Here is a 10,592-nt window from a genome sequence, read left to right as displayed (position 1 = left end):
CTACCTGGAAGGAAATCAATGCAATTGGACTAAACAATACATCTCAACCCTGGCTGCAGGTTGAGATCCTCTAGGGAGATTTTTTCAAATGTTAGAGTCCTCCACAAATTTACTGAATCAGAATATGTGTGGATATAATTTGTCAGTGAGGGTTCAGAACTAAGGACTTAAGTGAACAGGAAATTTAGAAGGATCAAATTTGGTGATTTTCAAAATAATTTACCAAGATATAAAAAAGAAAATACAAGATATAAAAAAGACATTAAGTTGTTGGAGACTCTTCTGCAAACCTAATTAAAGCAAGCCAATTAAATATATAAAATTTGTGTTACGAGCTTAATCAAAGTTGGGAGAGGAGTGTTAGGGTTGGTAAGAGAGTACATCAGATCTGTTCCTGCTCACACATCCTACCTTCTTTCTGTTCCCCAAGTTGCTGAGTGGTTCTGGACTCCATGGAGCCCACATTTAAAACTTCTCCTCTGAAAGTTTCAAACATCTCATTTGACAGGTTAGATATCTATGAAAAAATACACACTGATGATACAAAGAAAAAGAAGTCTCAACAATAAGTGCAGGCCTAGTGTATTAGTCAGGGTTCTCTAGGGGGACAGAATTCATAGGATATGAATATATATATGTACTACTCTGCTATATAATATATATATATAATATAGCATAGTAGTATTAACTCACACAATCACAAGGTCCCAGAATAAGCCATCTATAAACTGAGGAGCAAGGAAAGCCAATCCAAGTCCCCAAACTGAAGAACCTGGAGTCTGATGTTCGAGGGCAGGAAGGGTCCAGCACAGGAGAAAGATGTAGCCTGGGAGGCTAGGCCCATCTAGTCTTTTCACGTTTTCCTGTCTGCTTTATATTCTAGCTGCACTGGCAGCTGATTAGACGGTGCCCACCCAGATTAAGGGTGGTTCTGCCTTTCCCAGCCCACTGACTCAAATGTTAATGTCCTTTGGCAACACCCTCACAGACACACCCAGGATCAGTACTTTGCATCCTTCAATCAAGTTGACACTCAGTATTAACCATGGCACCAGGGAAAGATTATTAAATGTCTTATTAAGAGCTTTACAGTGAGGGCTTATTTGTCCACAGTGGTTCAATATGAAGGCAGTAGGAAGGACGAGATGAACTCTCATGATTACACATACACATCCGATATTCCACCAATCAGCTCTTCTTCCAACCAACTTTTCCCAGTAGGAGAGCACTAAGACTACTCGTTTGTGTAAGTTTTTTAAAGATATTAACTTAAGCTGTTAATTACTGTTGCTGTTTAATGATTCACTTATGATAATTAATATATTAATTCTTTGTACTTGTGCCCTCAAGCAATTCTGTGAAGGGTATAATTTTTTAAATTCAGCGAATACAGCTAACAAGCAGTAACTGTCCAAGCAGTGCTACTTAAGTGCTATTTCATGAATTATAATATTTAAATTCCATTAACTTAAAAGGATTATCTTCCAAGGGACTGTTGTCTTCTGATCCTTTTCATATTAATTACTTTTGCAATACCAATAACACTGGCGTTTGCACAGCATCTTTCTTTCACTGGGTCTTCACTCATAGTGAAAATGAGAGCTTAAAAAAAGAAATGCCAGCCTGGGCAACACAGTGGGATCTTGTCGCTACTAAAAATAAAAATTACAAAGATTAACCAGGTATGGTGGTATACACCCGTAGTCCTATTACAGTAAGTTAGGCAGACATGCACAGGGCAGGAGAGCCCCCTCCCCCAGAAGGAATATCAAGCAACTAGGAGGCAAAATAGCCGAGTTTAACTGGTTTAGGACCTTCCTCTAGGAATACTTTCCTGGTAAGGGAAGAATGCCCCTTAGTGCTTGAGCCCACTGGCCCAACTCCTGAGATCTTATGGGGAAGCTACTAATCACCAGCTTCAGGTGTTTCTATCCATTGAGAGACTGCCTTTTCCTGGCACTGCCTACAACAAATTATTATTTTAGAGAGAGTTTAACAACCACCTGACCATCACCTAATGGTTGCCTGACATTCCAGTGGGGTGAGGTGGGGGCCTTTCTGTCCTGCTCGTGTCTGCCGGACTACCTACTGTAACAGCTTTAGCTACTCAGGAGGATGAGGTGGGAGGATTTCTTGAGCCCAGGAGTTCAAGTTGCAGTGAGCTATGATTGCACCACTTCACTCCAACCTGGGCAACACTGCAAGTCCCTGTCTCAAAAAAAGGAAAACAAGAGAAAAGAGAAAGAGGGAGAGAAAGGGGAAGGAGGGTTGGCGGGGAGGAAATGAGAGAGAGAGAGAGAGAGGAAAGATCAGTGTCCTCAAGTTAAATTAAATCCAACAACTATTTATGGAATGCCTACTATGTGCTGGACATGTAGACAGATACAAAGATGTGAATGACTGTCAGTGGTTCAAAGCAGGGTAATGGGCATTATAATATAATTGCTCCAATTCATTGGGGATCTACGATATACCAGATTTGCATATATTTTCTTTAATCCTCATGACAGTGGTGCAGGGTAGGAATCAAAATCTCTGTTTTACAGATGAGGAAAAACTAAAAAGAGTTAAATGCCTTGCTTACAACCACCCAGCCAATATTTGGCAAAACCAAATTTGAACCTAGGCATAACTTGCTGGGAAATTCTGCCTTTTCCTCATAGAATATGTAAGCAGTAGACTCCAAGCAACATTGTGAAAGAGGCAATGCTTGCCTTTGGTCTCCCTACCACCCTTACTTTATGTGATCCTATTTCTCTGTTGGAGCTCTTCCCCTCCCCCACCCGCCTTTTTTCTAGTACTTTCTTGGCTGTTCTCTGGATTTCAAGTGCAACATAGAAACAATCTATTTAGACATGCTCTCCCCATTAAGTACCCTGCACTCTAGACCAGAGCTGTGCCATCAACTTTCAGCACATTCAGAAATGTTCTATATCTGCACTCTACAATATGTCGGCCACTAGCCGCATGTGGCTACTGAGCCCTTGAAGTGTAGCTAATGTGACTGAGGAACTAAATTATTTTATTTTAATTAATTTAAATTTGAATTTAAGATTAAATAGCCACGTATGGTTAGTGTCCATCATTTTAAACAGCATAACTCCAAAATAGTCTCAACTCACTCTGGGCTTAAAATGTTCTTTGTCCATGTTCTATTTTTCAGAGCCTGTTCTGTTGGGACACAGAATCACTTACTGCATCTAATACATCGATGATGATTAATTTGTATGTGTACCTTTCAAAAAAGATGGTTGCGTTTGAACGAAGGCCTTCTGGACAGGAAAATATAAGTTTTCAGATGAAATGACAGGCCACTTGGGGAGATCTCTGATGACCAAAAGGGCCTTTAAACCTCATTAATTCAATACATGGAATGGCCAGATGTTGGTCCCACTTAATTTTTTGTCACATTCACCCTTTATGACAATTGAGCAATTTGTATCCCATACCTCAACACAGAACTCAGATGTTTTCAAGTGCTTTTTCAAAGTACTTTTCCCAGGGTACATGTATTCTGCTTTCTGCTTTTTTTCCTGTACTAGAGCCCAAATAGTTAACAACCACTGGAGTGCCCAGTTTCCTGAAAAATACTGTTGACAGGCGCCCAAAAGCAATAGCTCCCACCTGTCACAAACCTGTAGCAGGTCTCTGGGAGATGCTAGAAGCTACAACAGGCTCTCCACCCCAGGGATATTGCATTTTCTCCCTAGAGTTATAAAAGGGAAAGTTTTCAGAGTACAAAATTGAAGGCTTTTACAGTATAAAATTGAAGAGGGACAAAGTGTATAGCTGAGGCACAAAACCGGACACTAAGGGCTGACCTCAGCAAATTAAGAGATTTTGAGAAAAAAGAAAGAGGCAGAGGGTGGGAGGAAAAGTGGATCTGGAATCAAAGCAGAAGCCAAAATCCAAGGACCAATAAAACAACTCCAAATCATGTCCAGGTGGGAGGGGACAAGCTCCAAGGGGCTTACAAAATAGCTTAAGGTTTTGAAGTTGGTTTTAGGGTCCACTGGTCTGAGAGTACCTTCGCTTTCTGGAAGGTCACTTGGTCTGAACTTAACATGGCCTAACATGAGGGTTTTTCTTGCTATACATCCTTTCTTTCATGTGTACAAATTGAGTGCAGATCCCTAAAGGAGCTACATGCTGTTGGTCATTAACTTCAGGAAACTGACATGGGTCCGTCTAAGAAGAAACTCAGAGAGATGGACTCTCCCGAACAAATATGTTTATTTGGCAACAGCAGGGGATGGCAATACAGGATATGTGTGTTGTGACAGGTCATAGGCACATCCAAGGGGGTCGGGCCAAAGGGGAAGCTTTTAAAGACAAAGAGAAGTCCATGTGAGTTGCTTTTTAGTAAGGTTCATAGGTCACAAGTTCATGACAGTTAACGTGTGTTCGCTGGTGGAGACTGTTGCTAAGTACCTGTCCCTGTGTAAGTGGCTTATCCAGAATACTGCCATCTCAAGAAAGTTATTGAGATAGATCCTGTTACTGATGTATATGTCTTCTGTAAGGCCTGTTACAGGCATGTGTGCGTCAAGGCTTCTTCTCCATGGCCTCCCCTGACTCCGTTTTGTTATGGTTTGACATAAGTAACTCCATTTTGGCACCAGCACCTTTCACACATGGTAGGGAAAGAAAGGTAGGAATCCACAGGGAACAACTGAACAGAATTCTTAAGCAGATGCCTCCAAATTTTTACTCTGATACGACTTAGGGAAAACGATCCTTCCATGCTTGTAGGTATCATCAGTTTATTCTCAGACATGTTTTAATTCCTCCATTCACAATCAGCAGATCTTCACTCTGGGTTACTCACATAAAAGTGCCACGTAGCTCAATTCTTATTGAAATCAGAGGGTTGCCCCTCACGAAGAGCATTAGGGCTTATTCGTCTGTCCATCAGATACAGACAGCTCTTGAGGTACCTGAAGCCTGTCTCTTCAGGTACACAAAGCATTACAGCATTAAGTCAGCAGGGCAAAGGACCATGATTTTGCAATGAAAATAATAATTTAGGTGAGTAAAATAAAACATCCTTTTAGAGGGTTCACAGCCATTAATTTTCTGTCTTTCAAAAATTACGTTCTGCATTGTTTTAGAAGGAGAGTGTGTGCTTTGGATTCAAGGCTGGGAATGAGTAGACCAGAAATCTATTCTGTGGCTGTTTCTTGCTAGGATTTTCCTAAGCCTCTGGAAAAGGTGACTCTGTTGTGCTCACTGCTCTAACTCTTTAGGTTTCTTTCTGCATACATATTAAAAGGAGCTTATTCTCCCTGATAGAGCCTTTCTGATTTGACAGAATGGTGTAAGATATATTCACTCAAGTGAGAAAAAAAAGGAATTGAGGTCTGTTTGTATTTCCTTTAGGTTATAAGCTTCTTAAGCAGAGACTGTCACGTTTTTACTCCTTAGTGGACTGTAACGGTAGCATAATATTCTGCATCTAATTAGTCATTTCATTAATTTTCTTAGAACCAGAATGGTGACTACTGGCCTAATTAGAAGGAATCGCCCTTGGATTCTAGGCTTAAAGATAAGCCCTTGTCCCACAGAGAGAGAAATGGACTTTACAAAAGACATGACTATCAGAGGCACGCCCCTGTTCTCTCTGAGGAAGGGAAATTTCTCATTTCCTTCAGGGTCAGTCCTGCTGAGGCTCTCCATGGAGATGGTCAGCAAGGTGGGTGCCCACAAACCAGAGAAGAGTGAGGAGGGAACAAGGTTTCTCTGTGTGGTGATTTGTGGCTTTGGGATAGCTGGTGTCAGTTTTACAACTGTATGATTGCGTTTTTTAAATTATGAAACTATTTGAATATACATACATGTGTATGTGTGTACATATGTGGATATGTGTGTGTACATATATATATATATGTACACACACATATTTTAATCAAAAGACATTGCTGTCAGAAAAGATGACAATTTTTTAAGAGCCTTTACCAAGTTTACAATCTACATAATGGTGAATATTCAAACTGACTTTCCTCAAAACACTTTTCAGCTAATTTTTCAAGCTTGTCCAAGAGTGTTCGTGACATGCTTCTGCCAACACCCAGGGGAGTTCTTTGTGTCCACTACAATTCCAAAGCTAAAAGTAGAAGGAGGAGATTTCATTTTCACACCTCAGAGAGTTTATTTTGCTATTCTCAGAGGCCAGTTCCTTCCCCCAGTTTCTTATAACAATTAATTATTAAAAGGTGATTTCACAAGGAACAAATGGTTAAGCACAAAGATTTAGTTGTCCTAGTGTTTGCATGGTTTTATATCCACTGTTTAATTTTTCCAGCGCAAAGTACAATTAACATTTGAGTCTGTCTGAGTCATGAAGAAATGGAGATTACTCTTATTACTGAAAATAATTCATTTTGGTATCTTCTTACATCCTGAGAGCCTAATCTTTCCAAGTTCATCTAAGGCTCCTCTTCTCCATGACAACCTCATCCAGGGATTTCTTCCTGTCCTGGTGTTTTATGACATGTAACTGAAGACCCACATGCTGCTTTGTATATTTTTGTCAAAAGAGAAAAAACCATCTTGTCGAGGACAGGAACTAAATTATATGCAGTATTTCTTTAGAATCCCATTCAGCATCTAAAATTGTTAGGTGCAGAGAAGGCCCTCCATAAAAATTCGCTAAATTGAAACTAGGAGCAAATGTTAAGTCAAGATCAAACTCAGGAATAACTATGGCTATTAATAATCTTTTACCCAAAATTTAAATCATTTCATAAGTATTGCCTGAAATCTTTTTCTTTATGTCAATAGTACATGTTTTACTGGTGGTAGGATGTCTGGGGTGAATATCACAGATCTGGCCCAAGTTGTTCCTGGGAGCTGGGGGTTAGGGAGTAGGAGAGAAAGAGATTTAACTCTTCCAAATACCTAGTGGATTAGGATCCCACAGGAAACTATTGAAAATGCAACTAGAGCCGGGGTGGTGGCTCACACCTGTAATCCCAGTACTCTGGGAGGCCAAGGCTGGTGGATCACTCGAAGCCAGGAGTTCAAGACCAGCCTAGCCAACCTGGTGAAACCCTTGTCTCTACGAAAAATATGAAAATTAGCTGGGTGTCGTGAGGCCCACCCATAATCCTAGCTACTCGAAAGGCTGAGGCAGAGAATTGTTTGAATCCAGGAGAGGAAGGTTGCAGTGAGCTGTAATGGGGCCACTGCACTCCAGCCTGGCAACAGAGGGAGACTCTGTCTCAAAAAAAAAAAATTTAAATGCAAATGTGATCATATCTTAAAATCAGCCAATAGCTTCCCATTATCTTTAGAGGAAAAGTCCAAAGTCCTCCTTGAAGTGGTACCCGAGGCCCGAGGCCCTTCTGAATCTAGCTCTTGACTTCTTTTTAGCTCATGTCTCACAGTTCCCCAATGTACTACCACCACCTGAAGCAAGAAGTTGAAGTTGCCCTTGGTTTGCAATGCTTTTCCATTTCCTTTTCCTCATTAATTTCCATTTATTATTCAAGGCCCAGATCAGGCCTCAACTTCTCCAGAAATCTTTTTCAGACACCTCAATTCTGGATGAGTTGCCCTTCCTATATTCCCCTACTCTAACTTTGCTTATCTAAGTATACCACCTGTTGCATAGTATCATCATTTTCTGTCTTCCTCACTTGTCCTACCATTTAGTAGGCTATTTTTTAAATGAACTTTTTGTCTTAGTCCATTTGGGCTTCTATAACAGAACACCATAGACTGGGTAGCTTACAAACAACAAAAATTTATTTCTCATGGTTCTAGAGGGTGGGAAGTCCAAGAGCAAGGCACTGGCAGATTGGGTGTCTGTTGAGGGCCCTCTTCATACATAGCCGTCTTTCTGCTGTGTCCTCACATGGAAGAAGGAGCAAAGAAACTCTCTGGGACCTTCTTTATAAGCGTACTAATCTCATTAATAAGGTTTCCACCCTCATGACCTAATCACCTCCCAAAGGCCCCATTTCCTAATACCATATCATTGGGGATTAGGTTTCAACATATAAATTTGGGGGAGAGAGGTCACAAACATTTAATCTACAGCAGTTTTATAGTGGTTAAGAACATAAGCCCTGAAATAAGATTTCCTGGGTTAGTATTTCATCTCTGCCTCTCATGAGCTTTGAGACCTTAGGTCAAGTTATTTACCCTCTCTGTCCTTTATTTTACTCGTGTGTAACATTAAATGAATATTGTAGTACCCATACGGGTTGTTGTGGTAATTAAATGATGTAGTGCAATTAGATGCTTACCACAATGCAGAAAGAAAGTAGTTAGCTTGTGCATTTATTTGCTTATTTTTTATTTTTCTTTTCTCTCTGGAATGTAACCTCCAGGAGATATTGGAACTTGTCTCCTTGTTCACTGCTGTATCCCAAGCACCTAGAACAATACCTGTAATATTCTAGGAGCCCAGTGCATATTTGTAGACTATCTGTTGCATGGATATATTGATAAATGGCATGTGAGTTAGTCATAGCATCTTCAAACCACTGCAGGCCTGCCAATTTTGTTTTTACTTTTTAAAAAAAATTTTTATTTCCATAGGTTTTGGGGGCAACAAGTGGTATTTGGTTATATGAGTAAGTTATTTAATAGTGATTTGTGAGATTTTGGTGTACCCATCACCCGAGCAGTATACACTCAACCCAATTTGTAGTCTTTTATCCCTTACCGCCTTCCCACCCTTTCCCTCTGAGTCCCCGAAGTCCATTGTATCATTCTTATGCCTTTGCATCCTCATAGCTTAGCTCCCACTTATGAGTGAGAAAATATGATATTTGGTTTTCCATTCCTGAGTTAGTTCACTTAGAATACTAGTCTCTAGTTCCATCCAGGTTGCTGCAAATGCCATTAATTCATTCCTTTTTATGGCTGAGTAGTATTCCATTGTGTGTGTGTGTGTATGTGTGTGTGTATACATATAATGTGTGTGTGTGTGTGTGTGTGTATATATATATATATATATATATATATACACCACAATTCTTTATCCACTCTTTGATTGGTGGACATATGGGGTGGTTTCATATTTTTACAATTACGAATTGTGCTGCTATAAACATATGCGTGCAAGTATCTTTTTCATATAACGACTTCTTTTCCTCTGGGTAGATACCCAGTAGCGGGATCGCTGGATCAAATGGTAGTTCTACTGTCAGTTCTTAAAGGAATCTCCACACTGTTTTCCATAGTGATTGTACTAGTTTACATTCCCACCAGCCATGTAGAAGTGTTCCCTTTTCGCTGCATCCACACCAACATCTATTATTTCTGATTTTTTTTATTATGGCCATTCTTGCTGGAGTAAAGGTGGCATCACATTGTGGTTTTCATGTGCATTTCTCTGATAATTAGTGATGCTGAGCAATTTTGCAAATGTTTGTTCAGCTCTGCCAATTTTCTACAGAAGTAGAAGTACTCTATCTTCCTGGTATGGTCCCACACATAGTAGATACTCAACAAATATTGGCGTCTTGTCCTTCCCATTGTCAGCCACAAGGTCTTGCATGACAATGGAACCCTTTGGCAATATCCGTTTTGGAGTTTGGTGACAGTGACAAATATGAGTATAATTATCAGTAACTGCAATCTCCATTTCAGACATGCACATATACAGACTTGCAATGAACAATGACAGTCATAACTATTTCAAAACAACTCAAGCAAAGCAACTTCCTAGTTATCACTCATATCTCAACAGATATTAGAATCCAAATCTTTGTAGAGTTTCTATCCTCAAGCAGAAATTCATATTTTATAGTCACTGACATCATCATATAACAAATAGAGCTTGACATTTTCAATATGAGAAATTTATCGTGACTACTTTTTTCTACAGAAGAAATTTTTAAAGCATCTCAAGTAAAGAAAGCATTATATGCCAACTTTTTTTTTTTGGTTCAAGGGCTATGTTTTACAAATAGAGTTTGGGGAACATTGCTAAATTCATCAAAGTTTGAACTTATTTTTGCTCAAGCTAACTGGAAATCTAGTGTATAGGAAAGAGTATTGAACAGTAGATAAGGAGGCCAGGTTTTATTACCCCGTCAGTTTGCCCCTACCTGACTGTGTGGCCTTGAACAATGACTATCTTTCTCATTACAGGTGGAAGGGGACTGTAGCAGGTGGTCTCCAAAGTCTCTGGAGACTTACTAATGTGGTAATACTAACTTAAGAGCTGTGGCGGTAGGTGAAACGTGCTTTGAAAGCAAAGCGGTGCTTTGTTCCATTGCCTTGATGCCTTGGTTTTGTTTCAAATACACTATTTGATTTGTTTTAAAAGACTGCAAAATCTCTAAAAGATTTGCTATGCTAAAAGGATGTGAAATGTGTTATTTCTATGGTAGGGAAGGGGTACAAGAAGTGGTAGGTGGTGGGAGAAGATGGTGGTAGGATGGTTTTAAAAGGGTCCCCTGAAACAGAATGTGGATACCAGCTGTGTGATGTTAAACAAATTCCTTCACCTCTCTCCCCGTCTTCCAGCATCCTCATCTCTGTTGTAAGGATAATAGCCTTCCTCCAAACCTCACACACTTTTGGAGGAGCTCGCTGTTTTTTTTTTTTTTTTTTTTTTTTTTTTTTTTTTTTTTTTT

General features: G+C 39.8%; 1 long non-coding RNA gene across 1 annotated transcript in view; it reads left to right on the top strand.

The window, feature by feature from the left end:
- Positions 1–5,113: 5,113 nt before the first annotated feature.
- Positions 5,114–10,592, top strand: part of LOC108528859 (uncharacterized) — a 14,005-nt gene continuing 8,526 nt past the window's right edge. The window contains exons 1-2 of the long non-coding RNA XR_001885320.1: positions 5,114–5,211; positions 6,302–6,492. This is a non-coding gene — a long non-coding RNA (uncharacterized LOC108528859). The remainder of the gene's footprint in view (positions 5,212–6,301; positions 6,493–10,592) is intronic.

The sequence above is a fragment of the Rhinopithecus bieti genome, unplaced genomic scaffold (genome assembly GCF_001698545.2).
Source record: "Rhinopithecus bieti isolate Rb0 unplaced genomic scaffold, ASM169854v2 scaffold_5478, whole genome shotgun sequence".
Classification (NCBI taxonomy): domain Eukaryota; kingdom Metazoa; phylum Chordata; class Mammalia; order Primates; family Cercopithecidae; genus Rhinopithecus; species Rhinopithecus bieti.
This window is presented reverse-complemented; position numbering and strand designations above follow the sequence as displayed.